The 19,629-nt window shown below is 44.2% G+C and overlaps 1 protein-coding gene and 1 long non-coding RNA gene across 3 annotated transcripts in view; one reads left to right on the top strand and one right to left on the bottom strand.

Moving 5' to 3' along the window:
- Positions 1–5,988: 5,988 nt before the first annotated feature.
- Positions 5,989–13,882, bottom strand: LOC125011168. Its single transcript, XR_007113135.1, has 2 exons — positions 10,314–13,882; positions 5,989–9,596 (listed from the first exon to the last, which is right to left on the bottom strand). It is a non-coding gene; the product is annotated as an uncharacterized LOC125011168 (long non-coding RNA).
- The window catches only part of LOC125011167 (band 4.1-like protein 3), a 48,752-nt gene continuing 38,512 nt past the window's right edge, over positions 9,390–19,629 (top strand). Inside the window, exon 1 of one of the 2 annotated variants that reach the window (XM_047590216.1) lies at positions 9,390–9,565. The gene's annotated coding sequence lies outside the window, so the exon portion shown is untranslated. Of the gene's footprint in view, positions 9,566–9,639; positions 9,882–19,629 lie in introns of those variants that run through there. The other variant, XM_047590209.1, reaches the window with a different exon arrangement.

Genomic DNA, 19,629 nt, shown 5'->3' with positions numbered 1-19,629 from the left:
AGTGGGACTGTTGAGGAACAAAAGATCGACACATTGTTAAAATGCTGTTAAAAATGTAGGAAACGCCCAATCCTTTTCTGCAGCGACTGCACATCTCACGAGACGCAGCAGTTTCTCCGCTCTTGAATAACTCAGATGAGAGCAGCTTTCATTTTAACTGATGAGCCGCCATCTCTTTCAGCCTCTGTGTCTTCATATCTGAGGCCTCAGAAAAAAGAGGGGGGGTGGGGAGTTATTTTTCCAACTGTAAAGCCCTCTGACTCCTGCAGCAACTTACGCAGTAATGATGACAGTGTCTCCTGGAGGGTTAGTCCATCTCTCACTGAGTCCATATTCTGTGTTTCCCAATTAGATAGAAGCTCGAGTCCAGGCTCGAGAAATGAAACTAACCCCCCGCAGCTGGCGAAACTGCTCGGGGTGGTTGTTTTAGCCGCTAACCGACGTACTACACCCACAAAGGGTGGCTGTCGAGGAAAGGAAGCTAGAGGACGAGGTGAAATGTCTTCCTCTGCGCTACAGCTGAGCAGATACAGTGACAGAGCAGGTTAAGTTTCGGCTTCAGAATCACAGCAACTATTTTTGACACTACGGCGAACGCGAGCCCTGCTGTGGCACTCCGACTCCTGACACGTGTGAGGGATGAACCGCTTTTTGATAAGCATCACGCGAAGGCATAGGAGCAGATGTGATAGAGCGGCATATAGGGGACACATCCTTCACAGCGGACAGGGCGGGAGTCTTAAATAACCGTGACAGACGTGATATGATCACAGAGGAATAAATTGAATTATTGAATTACTGCTGCGGTGTGGATGGGGACGTCTCCTCCGAAGATGAAAGACCCAGCATTAGCAGAATGTAGCATAACCAAAGCCCCGCGTCTCTCTCCTTCCCCCCGTCTTTCACTCAACCTCTTTTACATTTTATCATGTCCCCCTTTTTCTTGGACCCATAATTTATCACCATCAGCATGTGAGTTTAATTACCTTGATAATAAATGATTAAGTGTGTGAAGGTAAAGTCATTTTTGTAGTTTGAGTCACCTGTAGGTCACATAAACTACTCTCACCTCTAACTGCTAGACGAACAATAACCTGAATACTTCTCCACAGGCCCACATTGTGTGAAGACTAATGCATTTCGGATATTGAATTAATTAAGCAGAACAGGTGTTGCCAAGACTTTGGCACAGCGCACATTAGCCACTGTCAACAGAGACCCATTTGGGGGGAGCTCGTGGTGAAACCAAGAACTCGTTTTATGGCTAGCAGAGAACAGCCTCGTCCGACTCCTTCGCTGCCTGCCACGTCTCCGCCCGCCTTCCTCCCTCTTGCCGCTGCGCCATCAAATTCAAAAAGGCGGCTCGCTTTGAAACGCGGTGGTGTCGTTAATCTGCGCGTTCTCCGACTGATTGCTGATTGGAATCGAGAGCTGTCAAGCGGGGATGTAATCTCCTGAACATGAGATGGTAGTGGGGGATTGATGTGCAGATAAAGATGAGAGTGGTGGCGTTGACCAGTGTGGTTTAGATTGCATTCCGCTACTAAACTTTACATTTTTTGACTGAGCAAATTTTTTGTCCGATCCGTCCGACTACAATTCATTTTCTATCATAGCTCGGTTTCTGGAAACTTTAAAGACAACATTTCATGTTGATTTAATAATAACATGCATTGTCTTTCCCTCTTGAATACATCTGAACGCCACATTTTTGAACCTTTGTTTGCCGGGAAAGGTTTCTAAGATGTAGCCGGGGAACATCTGTTGTGTGTCACCCGTCCCATCTTGCACGAGCTTACAGCTACAAACGGAAAGCCGCTCCAGACCTCCAGCTCTATACACTACACCGGTTAACACGAGGGATTAAAGACAGCTCTCTAGACCCCCTCCCATCCACCCCACTGGATTATTTCCAGTATCCGTGCATACTTTGACTTTGACTCTGACTGCAGCATGCACACAGGAGTTTTTTATTTTCCCCCCTCCTCCTTTCTCTAATTTATGCCGTAAACAAGACATATTTCTGGGTCATAAATTTGCAGTCAACTCTCAGGAGCACCAGCGGTGAGCTTTTGTTATGCGCGTTCTCTCCTGCCCCGGTCTATAGTTTGCTGCCTCTCCTCTCGGGTCTCACATCACTGAATCACATCTGGACTCTGTCGTATCTAATTTTGTTGAACAGGAGGACTCAGCATAGAAGCAATTATAGCGATGTAACCTAGGGGGAGAAGGTAAGGAGTGGGAGGCTCTGATGCAAGACATGATGAATTCGCTGTGTTTCAGTTTGCTTGACCTCAGCCACAACTACACTGTGTGCAATATGAAAACCACAGCACAGTAATGTATTCAAGCACCGGGATATATTCCTCCATTAATCATATGTATGGAAGTGCACATAAGTAGCCTGATGTTTCCATTTGCCATATATATATATAAATATATTTAAAAAAAAAAAAAAAAAAAAAAAGCAATTTCCAAGCAGTTCTGCAAAACAAACAGACGCATAGGCACAAAACGCAGCTTACGTGGCGCATAATATTCTGTCCCTCGATAGGTAAAAAAGAAACCTGGAAGTGTTTGGGCTATAACGTACAGTGTGATAACAGCCCTCGTTTATCACGTTGCCCAATAATCACCACCAATGGAAATGCAGTCGGCCCGCCCCTGCCGGTCTATTGTGAATCCGCGTTCTGCTGGAAACCACTCTTCCAGCCTTGGCACCAAAGTGGCGCACCACGACATGCACAGCTGAACAAAAGAGTGCGCCTTTTGAAGATGTTTGATTGTCACGCCGCAATTTCTGGTAAGAGACTCGCTGTTTTTCTTTTCCTACCGTTTTTACTATTTTTTATTTTAATTTTATTTTATCTATTTATTTTAAATCACCCACACTCCACGCTGCGCCTTTATCTCCCACCGAATGCCCGCGCTTCTTTCGATTTAATAGCCTGATTCCATTGTATCGAGGTAGAGCGAGCTTTGGGAAGTCTTTTAATTTTTGTGGCCGGCTGGTTGCAGTATTTTGTGTGTGTGCGTGTGTGTGTGTGTGAATTTCTTTTTTTATCATCTCGAATAAATCGACGCACTGGAGTTTTGATGTCAGAGAGGCGTTGGACTTCGAGCACTGCGCACTCCGTGTACTTTTATTGGTGAGAATAAAATTGTGTTGTGTTTTGGTGAATATATTTCCATTTGCCTCTCTTAGCCCGTACAATGCCTCATCTTCCAAATGCTAGACACGAGGAACGTAATGTATTTTAGTGTTAAACTTTTTTCTTTTTTTCATGGTCGTGATGTTGCCTTTTAGATGCAGATTTCTTAATAAGTTGCCGAGACAAAGCAGCGGATAGATCGGCGGCTTGTGCAGTGGCACAGACGCTGCCGCGCAGCTCTGAGTTGAAGCCGAGGCTTAGTTATGAAAGCATGGGCTTCGTCAGGCCGTGGAAGGGGTTATGGATGTTTGTCATCTGTCTGCACCTTGTGAGTCCCGAAAAATACAGTGTTTGGCTTCGTGCTGGAGCGAGATGCGTCGCCGCGGCTCTGGACATTTTCAGGGCACCTCCGGCTCCACACGCCGCTCCTATTTGCTTCACGGGATTTTCCAACAGAAGGAAAACAGATGCGCCGTAATGTCAACAGTCGATTACTCATGCAACATTGCGCGAAAATGTGCGCCCCCGCAAGCTCGGACGGTCTGAGCGTCAAGACCACTCTTATCCTCCTCCTCCTCCTCCTCCTTCTCCTCTTTTCCCTCCACCTCTCCATCTATAACTGTGAGACGAGCAGCTTTCGGGGAGAATAAAAACCGAAGCGGCTTCCTGTTCAGCACCGCAGACAGAGGCACGACTAGTCCACACCCACTTCTGGTCCACGTTACCGCTGCCCTTCTCTCCCCAAACATAGAGAGAGGTCCGCCCACGCTTTATCACTTTTAGTGCAGGTTGACTTGCTCTCGCCCAGGAGGCATTTGAGTGGTTATTGGATGTGATACAGAGAGAAAGCCGCTATAAACAGTAGCAGAGCGCCGGTGTGGTGTTTGCTGAGGCTCAGGTGCGGTGCTCCGTGTTCCACTTTCCCTGGGAACTGCTTCTAATAACTTGAATCGTAAAGGGGCTTCGGGGGTGACTTCATTACGTTGACCACGGTGTTGTAAGGGGAAGCAACACCCATGTGTGCGAGCAATGAAGCCCAGGCTTATTAATTGTCGCTCTATTTGTGAAATAAGCCATTCATGAACCCGAGCCCTACCTCTCACACGGTTCAACGTGATCAGTCTAATTAAACATCCACCTGCCGGCACAATCAAGAGGGGAGCGCTTGGACGCGTCTGATTAATCTTCCTTCGGATTGTTATTCACCACATGTGGCTGAAGCTCATCTGCAGATGTGCGTAATTATGATAAGTGTTGCCGCCTCCTTTGCCCTTTAGACCGCGGCCTCCGTCGCCGTATCAGCGGCCGAGGGTCCATGCAGCATCATAAAAACAAACGTCCTGCACGGCAGAGGCTGCGTCGGTGTGCAAACAAACGTCTAATGGCTCATACTTGCCTTTGTGATGTGTGCTGAGTGTGAAGGACGTTGTCATCTTGACGCGCAGCTGCGTCGGCTGACACCGAAATGGATTTGGGTGGAAGGGAGGACGGAGAGCGTTGATGGGAGAGATTGGTGGGAGAGAGCAGAGACAGAAAGAGAACGGGAGTAAAGGAGCCAGAGCGGGGTGGAGAGAACATGCCTGCTGGCCTCCTGTCTGGACAAATTACATTTTCAGTGGCTGATATTTCACCAGCACAGCTGACTACAGATAAATAGCACTTCTTGTTCTCAACTGTCAACTTGCGTATTTGTCTCGTTTTTTTTTTTTTTTTTTTTTTGCCTCCATCGTGGTGTTCGTGGAGGGGCAGATGGTCATCTCTTCGTTTAGCCCGGCTTCTGATGACTGTTGCTGTGTCTGGCTGTAGCGGGATTAGTGCAGAGACCAAATGGTGCTCTTTGGCCCCCCACTTCCCTTTTCCTTGAACTGATTTTGAAATCAAAACAGTATGTCTACGCAGAAGATTTTCTAGTCACAAGATGGTTGATATATCCTCTCTTGTCTGTACATCGGCAGCCTCCAGCTGATTAGCTTAGCATTAGCTCAAAGACTAGAAACAGGGGAAAGTCCAGCTAAATCCAAAACTACAAAAATCAGACAACTAGAAGCTATAAAGCTCAAAGAAATGCACAAAACGTTGAAAAAAAATGCATAGAAATTATTTCTCTGTATTTGACCTATCCATTAACATTCATTCATTCATTCATGTGGTGTTTACATTCAGAGCAGTGAAGAGCCCAGGGAGCACTTTGGGGGTCATGCGCTTGCTCGGGTTACCTCAGTCATGGACCTGAAGAGATGCAAACTCATGACCCCCAGTTCACCCTAAGGACGAGAGGCTTTAAAGCTCGCACATCATATATGTTTAATGTGCGAGGGAATAAGAAGAAGAAGAAAAAGGTCAGACTGGATCAAGCTGTTAAAAGACTAGATGTCAAGATATCACCTGACTCAAGAAGCAGCTGAGTACACAACCCTCTGTAAACCTTGCAAATAGACGGATTTTCTTATCTCCAGACGGTGTGTGTGGTATGCTTCCAGTCGCTGAAATGCTGCAGCCTGTAAATGGAACTCATGAGATCGTGACGACAACGTCGGAAATCATGCGTGCGACTCGTGAACTCTGACCTTATCAAATAGTTGGAAAACAGAGGCGGCATGAGGCAGACTGACTGCTCTAGTTTCATAGAAAGAAAAAAAAAAGTAGATGTGCATGTTTCCAAAAATTACATTTCAACAATGAGATTTTCTACTAATCCAATTTCATTCTACAGTAATATTTGTCACAGACTGGCCTTCGAGGCACTTACTTCATTATTTAGCCTCTGCATTTGTGTAGATTTCCAAATGAAATGATCGCATTTGCTTTCCTCTGCTCTCTGTCATGTGTTCTCGCAGACTGATTGACGAGCCTGCTGTCCAACCGCCGCCATGATAGCCACGGGTGGCCTGCTGCGCATGAACAGGCGCCAGGACTCGCTGCGGTCCAAGAACCGAGCGGAGAACAAGCGGAAGAGGAAACCCAAGAAAAAGAAGAAGAACGACGTGGTGGTGGTGAAGGGGAAGCTCAACCTCTGCTCCCCGGCCGGCTTGGTGGCCGCCGTCGGAGTTATCGTTCTCATGGTCGGGATTTCCATGGCGGTGCTGGGCTACTGGCCCAGCCAGAACCAGCAGGAGTACCAGGAGCGCCGGAGAATGGGAGCGTACCATGGAAACAGAATGAGCTATTCCAAAAGTCCTCCCGTTTCCTCTAATTTGACACGTGATAAGTCTCTGTCTGGCCAGACGAATGCTATCAACCAGAGTAATTCTAACAGCAGTGCCCCGGGCCCGTCTACTCACTGTGGCTTCCTCTGTGACTTCCTGGATAATTACCTGTACTCAGACAATCTTAAAGTCTTCGGACCGCTGGTGATGGGAATCGGCATTTTTCTCTTCATCTGCGCCAACGCAGTCCTCCACGAAAACCGCGACAAGAAAACTAAAATCATCAACCTGAGGGATATCTACTCCACGGTGATAGATCTGCACAGCATACGATCGAAGGAGTACTCGCCTCTCAACGGCCTGGTGAACTACACCCAGGCCAAGAGCGCAGAGGGCCCGTCCGGTTCGTTCCCAGCTAGCGGGATGCTCACCCGCAGCTCCTGGCCCAGCACCGGCCTCGGTTTCCAAAGCGAGCTGGACGGCGACGAGGTGTTCAGGCGCGCCTCGCTGGCCAGCAGGCCGCGCAGCTGGTCCAGAGACGTCCAGACCTTCACGGACACCGTCTACAGCATCTACAAAGACTACAGCAATAGCAGCGAGCAGGCGCCGCAGCCCCGCCAGTGGGAGACCACTTCTATCGTCACCTCCTCTGTGAACGCTTTCACCCTCCCTGTGATCAAACTGAACAACTGTGAGGTGGAGGAGTCCGAGAGGGCGGAGGCGGAGGGCCGCTCGGAGAAAGAGGTCGTCGTCGAGGCCGCGGCCGAAAACGCTAGCGAGGAGGGGCCGGCCAGCGGAGGCAGCGGCGGCAACCAGGTCGTCGAGACGGACGCGAAGCAGAGGGAGGCCTCGGCGTCGGAGCGCCCCTCGCCTCACCAGAGCCACGAGGACGTGTCCACGGACGCGGCCAGCCAAGAGGGGGCGCTGCAGGCCCAGGCCGAACCGCAGTGGACCCAACTGTTTCCTCCGTCACCTGTTGCCAGGGCGATGGGGTCACGGCTGTCGCTCAACTCCCTCACGGATCAGCCCAGGTCCGCGCGCCGCTGCAGCATGTCCGTGTCTGCGTGTCGCCAAGGCGACAGGGCCAGGCGCTTCAGCTGCCCCCGGCTGGAGCGCTCCAACAGCAAGGGCTACATCAAACTGGCTGACCTGGGGGGCGAGTCTTTCGAAGCCTCCGACACAGACACTGCTTTAGCGACCACCGAACAGGAAGTAGCAACAGACACAGTAGCAGCAGCAGCAGCAGCGGCGGCTGCGGCGGCAGAGGACGAAGCTCAGGGAGTGGACGATCAGATGACACCCAGCACTTCTGCAGAATCCTAGGCTATTTTCTCGCTGATGAGCCTTTTAAAAACTCTTTGACGTCTTGTTCTTTGCTTCGTACCTTCTTCTGCAATCGCTGATGTGAAGCTGGCTATTACAGAGGAAAGGGAACACAGAGAGTAAGCAGCTAAGGACTATTGAAACATAGCCATGAACACCCAAGAGCAAGGCTCTTTATAAATACACCACAACCACCGCTTACTATCCAGATGTAATTTTTCTATTTTTTCAATGTAGCAAGAGCAATATTAAAGACTTGTAAGGAGTTTTAGTAAAGATTTATATATAAAAAAAAAAATAACTAAACTAACCAAAAAAAAGAAAAGAAGAAGAAGAAGGAAAGGGAAATCTGATGAGTTTGAACTTTTCTTTTGTATAACAGTCTGGCAAACATTGTAGCTTGTAGAATTGCCAAAACTGTCCGACATGTTGTACTGTAGCATTAACACATGCCACAGAAAATTAAATAGTCTAGATTTGTTTCTCTGCATTGTTCTGTGAATACCACGTGATTAGGTGAACTGAACTGAATCTCAGGTAGACGTTTGGTTTAGGATCAGGACCTTAAGGACGAGGTCTTCCCTGTGTGCACACTACTTGTTTATATGAAGCGTTCATGGTTGAATAAATTTGACTGTAACACCTCTGTCGGGTCTAATAGGCGTCCTTGTGTGAAATTAGGTTACATGCAGCAAATGCAAAATAGTTTGTTTGCTCTAAATAGTTTCACTTGCATCAAGAAAAAATTAAAAACTTGGAAAAACAAAACGCTTGAGTGGTAAAGTGTGTGGCACACCTGCAGACTGTACGGGTTTTTGTTGTCCTCTGATTTAGAGCCCCACCCCATACCAGTGACGCTCCTTGCGGCAGGATGCAGCCCGACACAGACACACACAAAAACAGATCAGGAACAACTCAACTCATTCACTAGATCCCGAACCGATCAAGTGTCTGTGGGATGATCCACAGAGGACCCTCTCCTCAATCCCAAATGCTTTGAAGTACAGCTTTCTCTGAAATATAGTAGACTGCCAGCAGCTTAACATAGTATCTAAGTGCAGCACTTGAGTAAATATACTTAGTTACATTTGACCACTGCGTAGTACATTTTGGGGAAATGAGTACTTTTGCCATTGATGTGATTTATGCACTTTCATAATTTTTTTCTACTACATTTTTGAAGGAAAATGTTGTAATTTTCACTCTACAACATTTGTTTGATGAAGTAGCTCATTCTTCATTCTTTTTCATTCTTCTGTTTAATAATGTTTTCCGATGCTGATGAACAAAAAAACAACAACATAGAAACACTACAACACTGCACACTGTGTAAAAACACAACAAAAATCATCTCTGCTTTCCGTGTTTTGATCATGTAAGTTCATTTTGCTGCTGATTCTTTCGTACTAGTGGGTTAAAAATTAATGCAGCCTCATATCTGTCTATATGCTTATTATTGAAGGGAAAAAAATGTAACCATTTGAACGACGTGAATGCATTAAATGTCAACTATACATGCAAGTTCAGTTAAAAAACAAAACAAATGTTTGCAGACACGTCCCAGGAAGCTCCAGTGTAGCTCAGCCTAACGACGCCATCTAGTGGTCATGCGCCATAGAAAGTAAAACCAAGCACACCCTTCTTTCTTCCACCTGCCAGCAGGGGGCGCCAGGTCTACGCTGCTTCAGTAGGAACCGTGGGCGTGTGTTTACGAGTAGCTTGGGGGCCGTTTTTTTTTTTTTTTTTTTGTACTGACACGCGGGGCGGGGTTAATTCGCTCCGTCTCTGGGAAGATCTGCCTAAGCAGCCGCTCACAGGTGTCCTCTCGGTCCTTTGCTCCCGGACGAGCCCCGCGTCGGGACTCCTGATCTCCGGTAACCTCCCCGAGGTCAACAGCGACACTCTTCCCTTGGGAGTTCGTGTCTCCTCTCTCCAAAGACTCAGGTAAAGAGCGACGACTCAACTTGGATTTACTCTGAAATTAAAATAAAATAAAAAAAAATAAACACACACGCTCCGTAAGAGTTGGTGAACGAAGTCGTTTTTCGCGTGATTTGGACAGCGTCTGGACAAGGGAAGTCCGAGGCTGTGAACATCTGGAGTGGGTAATTCCCAGAGCGCGCGACAGCATGCATGCGCTCAGTAATGTTCTGTTTCATTTTTCATTTGTTGTTGTTTTGTTTTTTTGTTTTCTTCTCCCACCGGTCTATCCACTGCAATGTGACCTGCTGCCTCCCCCGGCGACACGGAATGTAAAATGGTGAGTTCAAGTGTTCATTCACACTAGGCTAAAAGAAGAAACGACCTAAGCGCGTGAAGGAAGGAAGGGATATGTTGAACGTTTACTTAGGAGTAAAAGCTCAACCAGAAGCCAAGATGTCATTTTAAATGTTAATGCAATTAGTCTGTGCTTTGACTTGGTTTTATTTTAGTGCTGCATAAATGTATGCATATTATCTTTTTACATGCTAACAACTTTTTCTTTAGTGTCAAAAAAATCCCCTTAACTTCTCCATGACACTGATTTATTGTTCTTTGGCCTGTTCACGTGTCTATAACCACTTCAATCAGCATTTTTTTTCCCAGCATCAAGTTCCTTAATTCATTTCTTCTCTTAGCTGCTGAGAACGCACAACTCGTTTTCTCTGACACACACACACACACACACACACACACACACACACACACACACCTGATCAAAGAAGTGCTGGGCAGCAGCATGAAGTTCGGAAATGGGAAGTTGTCACAGCATGTGTTTCCTCTTAGATTCTCCTCAAAATAGAAAACGTAGCTGAATCAACTCTGCGATATTCTCTTTCATCTGCTGTGAACGTCCCTTTTATCTCTTTGTAATCCTGCAGGTCCGTGTGGCTCTGATTTAATTTTAATCTGACGTTTAATCTCTCTGGTCGTGTGCCGTTGAGATGGGACACCTCGTTTTATAGCGCCACACGGTCATTATTAGAGCTAGAGTAGTTTTATTAGGGGTTTGAGAGGTTAAATGATGAAGCTGAATGTACAAAACCAGAAAGATAAGGCCGGGCAAAGTCCGTGGGACTTGTCGTGCTCGTAGGCGGGCGGCGGGGCGTAAAGTCATGCACCTTTCCGTGGACGGCTGGTAGGATTTGCTGAGGCTGGAGATTTGGAGTTCGCCGTTACCCGGCTGTGAAAGAAAGAACCTGGTGTGTCCTACCGCACGGTCCAGGGGAGGGAGTGTTACATTATTCCATGTGCATGTTAAATAATTCACGAGCAAATGCAGCACATTCCCAGAAAGGCAGCTGTTGGATTGCTCCTCGAAAATTTTGCTCCAGTGTCGTCAAATCTCTCCCGCAAAAAAAAACATATACCTGCACCTGTAACAGACTGAACATCTTGATATTTTAAAACAAAAGACAAAAAAAAAAAAAAAAAAAAACGTTGATATATTATCAGCAGCGGTTGCTTATTTACATATCCAGCAGTTGCACTGGATCCTATGGAGTCATGCTTGTAGCTTTTAGCTCTGTTTTTGGTCTCCACCACCAGCGGAGGGAAATATCCGCCTCTACGTTCATCAGTTAGCCACTAAATGCAACTCTTTCTTATTTAGTGCCGAGTTGATTGTGTACAGACAATGAAACACTAAAGTTTTTGCTCACAAACCATAGCAGTTATCTGCCTTCAGGGTTCCTTTAAGCCCCAGGGAACGTCAGGTAATTATTCTTTGTAGTTTCTTCACTATAAACATCTTTTAAGCTCTTAATTGATACATTACTTTTGGAAGAATGTGATTGGTGACCAAATCTCAATTTATTTGCTTACGAACCAGGACGTTGTAGGTTCACTTGGACCAGATTGGATTGACCAATCCATTAAGATTAATCAGATTCCAGCTGACGCACAGAGCTAGAGGGTATCACCTAGATCACAGTAACAGAACATGAGAAAAATAATGGTTTCGAGACTTCCAAGGTGGAATTAAATTTTTTGTACCGCATTTGATCTGGACTTACTCGAGGTTTTCGTGCAGATGTTTCGCTGAGTGACTATAAATTCAACCTGGAAAGCAGCACATACTGTACAGACTAGGGAGTCAACATTGTCGTGTACACTGCTAATTATCATATTCCCGCTCTAACATGGAAAAGAATATTTAAATTATGTGTGCAACCATGCTTCTTTCCTGGTTTTTCCAAGCTGGACCACTGGAACATAAGAAGGTTGTAATTATGGGCAAGCGGCCGGGAATTTCCAAATTGTGACCTGAACTGAAACGCAGCATATGTGCCGAAAACTATACACGCACCATCAGGTATCGAGTCTGAATATGTTTACATGTGAGGACTGAACGGTTCGTCGTCTTCTCCGAGCGCTAAACTTCCAAGTTGCGGTTTCATCTCCTTCTTTTCTGTGAGGCCCCTCTGCGCTCCTTACAGGATAATATAACAAGATTAAATCTCTGTGCCTCAAAAAAAAAATTCCATTCATGTCTCGGCATCCGAGGCTTTTAGAGGCTCTACAGGAGAGATTTCCTGCTGTTGTTTTGATGTAAAGTCGCCCGTGATAAAGACTATCTCTGACTACTCATCCTAAGAATTTCAGTCAATGCTACTGTCGGCTTAGTTCGTGATCAATAGCGCTTGCATTGTGCTGCGGGAGAAGATGTTATTTTACCTGCTGTTCTTTGATGCCGTGACTCATTGCGCTGTGACACAACGACGGCTACGGCGGCTCGCGGATACCGGGTTAAAGGTTAAAAGGAATGGGCTGCAAATCTCTCATTATCCATTATCAAGATTTAGTGATAAGAAATGCAAAGGTTGGAATAAAGTGATGTCTGCTGCACACTTTTGCACCTGCGACCTTCCCTCGCTGCACACACCGTTTGATCGAGAGGACGTAGCGTGTTTTAGTCTAAGCGGAATAAAAACAGACATGAAAACATACCTCTTTAGGTGGTTTTTAATATAATGTTACTTGCTGTTTAAAAGTGTAACAGCAAAAAAAAATGTGAAAATGTGGAGAAAAAAGCTTCATACTTTCCCAAAATGTAAAATATTCAGATGTTGAGGTTTATCCGACCAACAGATAGAATCTAAAAACGTAGTCATGTGTGCATCTGAATGACTGGAACTCTTTTTTTTTACTCTGTTTTTTTTTAGAAGCATTAAATCGCATTATTAGATCGGCAGAAAAATAAAACTGGCAACCACAGAAAAGCTGATTCATCGTTTGTATAATTTCTTTTAGCGAACATACCAAATATTGCTATTTCCGGCTTCTGAAATGTCCTTTTTGATTTAAATCTCTATAAGTGGCACATGTTTAGGTTGTTTATCACACTAGTTTAATACTTTAGTCTGTTCATTTCACAGATTTACGAGATAATCTGCAGAAATCAGCTCCGGCGGGACTGATTTATGGCAGGAAAGCTCAGTTTTATCATGCCGTCATGCATCCTCCATGTCTGCGTTAATAACATCTCCTAAGAAAGCGACTGAAACGTTTCTGCCAACTTACTTTTCACTGCAATATTTGGAGCGTCAGACAAAAGTGCGAATTGCAAATGAAGCCGATTTCTTCGTGTCCAGTAGTTCACTGTCAGCTGAAGTGAACTGAATTCTACACATGAGTGAGTGGGCTGCTGCTGTTGTCTTCGGGGGTTGTAAGAGATAACACATTATGACTCAATCGTGTTGAGTGGAGCGATAAGCTTGCTGGGAGTATTGTTATCTCCCAACGATTTGGCAGCCTTTGCCTTATAAAGCTGCAGCCCCTGGTGGCAACTTAGCAGTCACAGGGTATTTATAGGGGAGTGAAGCGTTTGGTCGTCAGATTGAATATTGCGCTGGAGCTTGTGTTTTCCTACCAACAACTTTTTTGTACTGCTAATCAAATGTAACCCTGACCCTATACAGAGCTAACAAAAAAGCATGACGCTTCACTGTGATGTAGCTTAAACTACTGCTATTAACAAAACGTATAAATGAAAGGTTTTTGTGGATGGGTTTACTCACTTTTTCATGAGAACTGAACGAAGAGCTTGCTCTACTTTAAAGTCTGCCCAGCTTTTCCCAAATCCAGCCCCAACAAATTTCAAACCCCTGTGAAAAACCCCCCAAGCAGCAAAGAGCGCTCCACCTATTTGGCTGTTTTTGTAATTAGCTAAAAAAGCTAGGACCAGTCAGGTAATACAGCACCGAGATGCTGCTGACTGGTGCCATCCACATTGAGCTTCTTACAGTTTTATGACCAAGACCCCAAGGACATAGTCTAGCACATTACTACCCGATCAGATGATAAACATATAATGTGTTAATTATTGAGCTTTTCAGGTGTTGGTCAAAGCATTTTTCATTTTACCTTCAGACAAAGCCAAGATAACTGTCCCTACATCATTCCAGTCTTTATGCTACATTAATCCACACTGAGAAATACGATTAATCGCGATTAAATATCATTCATTTTTAATCTGCGTTAATAGCGTGCACTGCAAACTGAGTATTATGAAATATTATTGTTCAAATGTTCACACGATTGTACAGATTCATACAATACAAATACTGAAGCTGCATGATCAGAGGTCATCTATAGCTCAAAAAGTATAAAAGCCTTAGATATTTGTGTATATAATGTGGTCACACATGGACAAGTTTGCGTATCGTACAAACTGAATGGCAACATGAGAAATTAAGCATTTTATTGTCTACTACTACCACTACAAAAAAGATCAAGCGTGTGGTTGCAATTTCAGTCAAAGCGTTAAGATAAGATAACTGGCTGCTCCATAATTACCACCGCCAACATGGTGCTACGACTCATTTTATAATCTTCCTCTCGGATGGAAAGTGGTTCTCAAATATTTCTTCTACCTTAAATACTAGTCGTTCTGCTCAGGGAAATTTTTTATAGATCCTCTTCATCTGAAATAATGATATCCAGGAAAAGCTGTAAAAGCGAAGCGCGATGCTGTGCATGTACTGCTCCAACAACATGCTGCACATGCCCTCCCTTTCTCTAAAAATGCATCGTGGATAATCACTCGAAGGACAAAACCCTTAGCGGACCGCTTACCAAAGGTTAGAAGTAACTCAACATTTATGATTCTCGGAGATAAGATGTGCTCTCTTCACACAGGACACGAGGAGTGCTCGTCTTCATATTAATCTGCCACCGTGAGCATTTTGTTCACGGTTCTCTGACGGGAGGAGGCCGTGCTCAGCGTAGGGGGTTGACTCAAGATGTTGGCCCGGTTTGGGGTGTCAAACCAGACTCTAATTTGGCTTGTATGCCTGCTGACCTGCCGCCCTTTGGGAGCGAAGGCATTTATGGCTGAGTAGAGCCGGACAGCGGGGGATAGTAGCCGTGGCTGGTCCGAGCTGATGTTCAGTTTGAGGTCGCTCAGTTCAAAGTGTAACTCGCAGTCACAATTAACATAATCATAAAGTCTCAGATCTCCGTAACGCAGCCGTAGACTGAAGACTGAAACCGAGCGGATGAAATAGGTTTGCATAATTGCGGCGCGTTAGGAGAGAGCGTGTGACGACGGCGGAACTGCGTTTTGTGAAAAACCCACGAGAAATGTGGTGGAATGAAAATATAATTCTGCATGAGAAGAGATTCTTTTAGATGAGCAATTAGTTTCATCCAGACCTCGGGGATGGCAGGGAACGCCGGCCCGGACTTGTTTTTTTGTTTGTGTGTGTGTTTTTTTCTTTCTTTCTTTCTTAATTGGATCACATGGGTGGTTTGTGTTGTAAGAGACATGCCTCAACATAATTATGTATTGATGAAGTGCCAGCGTGCTTGTTCTGGCAGCGGCGCTAGAAAATGGATTTCTGTCATGACGTTCATAAGATCACCAATTTGAGAGAACGTGCGCGTACCCCTACACACCTACATATGATGTGTCAAATGTGAAGAAAAATTAGTTCCCACCTCCCCAGAACTGGCACTTTTGGGCAGAATATCCTTTAAATGTGTACTGAATTTAAATTGATTATATAGTGTAAGCAGGAGATCAGTTTTAAAGCTCGTTAACGTCTAATGCTCCTAACACTTGTTGAGATTCTGAGAAAAAGACGTGGTTTCAAGGTTAACCGAGTTCAAGGTTAGCGTCCCGAGCAGATGAGCTGCACAGGAACTTAAGTGTCTGTACGCAGCAGAAAAAAAAGTGAAGACTTAAGCAGCCACATAAGCTAAGTAGAGTCCAGAGATCACATGCTGTCTGTCTTGTGTGGTATTAATCATTCTGCTGACCAAGGGCTGTTCTGGAGGCTCGGAGGAGTCATAGGTGTGCGCTCACGCTTATCTTGCGACTCGCTACACAGACGGGAGCACCAGATATCTGTGTGTAGAAGTTTTCCTTTGAATTCAAAGATCTCACTGAGGAATGCCAGCGTGCACTGCCTGTTTTATAATGCAGATCTGAAACAGATCCACGCTTTGTTATTTTTCTCCACTCTCTGTCACACTGTATTAGTTCCGCTGAGAAAAATCCGTAAGACTGTCATGTTTCCACATACTGTCTAATCTACAAAATGACTCTTTCTTGGAATTTATTGCGATTTTTAATAGAATTAAAACTGTAGCCCCAGCCTGCTTTTTATACTGACTTTGATTTATTAGACATTAAATCAAATGGTGTGGTGAAAGTTTTGCGCTCCCAGTTGAAACTCGGCTCTTTAAAACTTTCCTTCTCATCAGCTTATTGCACTGACAGTGCCAAAGCAGCGCCACCAAGCATCAGGATGTTGGAGTGATCTGACCAAACCATGCTTAAAACATTCATATGTTTACAGACCTGCAATATATTAAGAAGCTGAGAAACTCCCAATAAATTTAAAAATGCAGGATAGGTACAAGACCAAATAAAGATAAGATAACCATTTTATTTTATTTTATAACAGTAATAATTGCTACTGTCATTAATGCCGTTATTTCTTTATTTAAATACACACTGTAGAAACAGTCCTTAAAGTTTATTTTGGGAGTGTCATGCCCCCTAGTGGTCAAAGTATTCCTCATACAGCTTTAATAGGTAAAGCTGAATCAGCGTCAGCATACAGCTGATAAAAATATCGTGGTAGTTGCATTTTCCCTTTGCAGATGAAGCTGGCAGAAAGGTTTACAACATGATTATCCTGTTAGTGTTCACTGTAATGTTGCACGGTTTCACTTTCTTCCCCAGTCTGTTACCATATTTGAGCACTTCTCAAAGCACTTTAAAACGTGCTTTTAAGATCTGCTGAAATCATTGCATTCTTAAAAATACAAGTATGTGAGTTGACCGAGTGCTTCCTGTGCAGACAGGCTACTACGTAACCCTTCATTTCCATTTTTCCAAGATTGTTTGCAGCATTACAGTCACATACTCACCACCCACTGGCCAGACGGGCCCTGATGAGCAATGTCTGAGAGGATCAGTCGGGCCCTGACAATGCTGTGCCAGACTCCACCTGCTCTAAATGTAGATAACTATTGTTTGTCTGGTCAGGGAATGAAAGACGGCGTTGTTAGTTGCTGCTGCCCGTCGCGCAGTTATGTCTTCTCAGAGAGCATCACTGTGGCAATGATTCTCTGGTAACATGACAATTTGTTTGGGAAAGAGGTGTTAGTCATTGGCGTCTGTGATTTAAAAAGAAGAAATGAAGAGGGGGAAGTGAAATACTGTGGAGAAATGAAAGGACTAGAATGTAATGTATTAAAATATCTGTGTGACAGTGAAACCAGGATGTGGGTAAAGACTCATCCATGGACTTTTTATGACTGTTGGAGGTATCACGTTAAAGCACAGGATGACAGCTCCTTGAGTTATTATATTATCTGGGATCCCTCAGCTATTATTTTCTCTTCCAAGCATCGAGGGTTACAGGAATATTTTGTTACATCTATTGTTAAGCTGCTGCAGCTCTAAACACCCCCCTCCCGGACTAGTAGTCACTCTAAAAGTAGCTGTTTTGAGAATGTAAAACTCGCACACAGTTTAGCTAAAGCTGCGCGTCCATTTATTGTTGTTGCCATCGGGCTTGTTTCACTGCGCTACAATTAGCGAGAAATGAATGAGGAGCCAGCTGTCTGGCTCCCGTACAAAAGAGTTGCACTGTGTGTCTTATTACTTTTAACCTCTACGTTCTGCAAAGCATTCCTACTGTGTCACTGTCTGTCACTACTTTGGGAATTTATGTACGACTGCAGCGGAAAAGTGTCTTGGGCTGTAAAAAAAAAAGTTCCTGGCCGTGTGTTTATATGCGTACAGTGCAGTGTGGAGTAAGTGTTGGCATGTGGTATACTGCTTCGGCATGAAAGCAATTACATAAAATAAAACTCTAACGGGTGACCGAGTTGGGTCAAGTTCCCACTGAGAGGCGGGAGTTCAAAAGCCACAAATCTCTAGAGGGACCAAACCAGACTCTAATTAAAAACTTGCTTTTATGTCTGCATTTGTGCACACACACACACACACACACACATACAGAGACACACAAATATATGTACAGTATGTGCCTAGAAGGCTGTAGCAGATGTGTGTTCACTATTGGCTTGTTTTAGTGTTTTGAATTATGATTTTCAGTTGGAAGAATTCAGACCTTGTTTGCAACGTTTAGGGGTTTGTACTTTGTCTGTAACATTCAAGTCTTTGCTACATTAATTTACACAATGCCAACTAAGCTCAATCAGTGGCCAGGTAAATCTCTTTCTATTTCACAGAATAAACTGAGGTTTAAATTTTGGTGATGCTCTTGTGCTGACATACCAGCAGAGATGCACTCTGCGTCAGTCAGGAAGGATTGTTTGCCAGATCTGAAGTGGGAAACAACTGTAGCGGCTGAGACGGAACAGCTTACAAGAGTAGGAAAATAGCTACGAATGCATCTGGGGTTCTATGACTTCATCGTCTCCCGTGGTCAGGAAAAATTAAAAGGAATCTAGGAAGCTTCCAAAGAAAAGCTCCAGATGCTGCAGATGAAGAGCAAACTCCACATTCGGGGAAAGGTTCAGGCATTTCCTGTGCAATGTGTCTGCAGTGTTTGTGTAATTCCAGTCACCTCCAGAAGGGGGAGATAAAAGTTACGTACTTAACCTTTAAACAAACATAGCAAATGTGTCTCTGCAGGTTTTGTACATATGCAGCTTTGATATGTGAAATAATAATCTGCAGAGTAACTGTAGCTGTTGAATACATACAGGGAAGTTAAAAAGGTACAATACTTTACTCTGAAATGTAGTGAAGTGAGAACTGGTATTCTTCCCCTTCTAAAATTACCAAAGAAGAAAACAGATCATGTGTTTTGGAGAGAAGAGGAAAATTAATCAGTGGTGTAAACTAGGTTTTAACTTAAGATTGTCAGTTTTACACAAGGTGGTTTTATTAAAAATGTAGAAATGTTATGGAAATGCACCAGATTGAAGACCTCAGTAGTAATTTTGTTGTTGTTATGTTCACATTTGCTAATTTTGTGTTGAAAGCCTGCAAGTGAATTAAATATTGTCTGTTTCTATCCACCATAGATTTTATCAGTAATTTTTGCTGATCAGTATTCTGTTGGTTAGTATTTTAATAACTGATTGTTTACATTTTTTTTTAATATAGTATTGTTTGGAAATGCAGCACTTTAGGAGACTATAGGTGCACAGGAGACTTCAAAGTAGTTCTTTCCTCAGGTGCTCTATATAGGACAGGTGAAGTAAGGGATTAAAAAAGACAAGATTGCAAGGGTGTTCTGTGATAGAAAAGGTATTTTAAAAAGCCTTTATGGCAAATACAGGTTAGAAGCACAAGAGTTCCTTGGCAGTCTTTTCTATACGGTTGCAACTTGTGGACTCTTGGCCTATAAAATGTGAGAAAATATTGACAAATATTGTCAGTTATGTCATTTGCATGTTGTATCCAAAGGTATAGAAAAGATTCCTTAAGATTCAGCTGCAAGAACTGTGTAATTCATTTATAAGTGGGACTTTAACCTCCTGAGACCTGAGCTTTTATTTGCAATGCATTTTTAATTTCTCCAAGATATTTGGGATTA

Source organism: Mugil cephalus, chromosome 7 (genome assembly GCF_022458985.1).
Source record: "Mugil cephalus isolate CIBA_MC_2020 chromosome 7, CIBA_Mcephalus_1.1, whole genome shotgun sequence".
In the NCBI taxonomy this organism is placed as follows: Eukaryota; Metazoa; Chordata; class Actinopteri; order Mugiliformes; family Mugilidae; genus Mugil; species Mugil cephalus.
The sequence above is the reverse complement of the archived record's forward strand: the minus strand, read 5'-3'. Positions and strand labels throughout refer to the sequence as shown.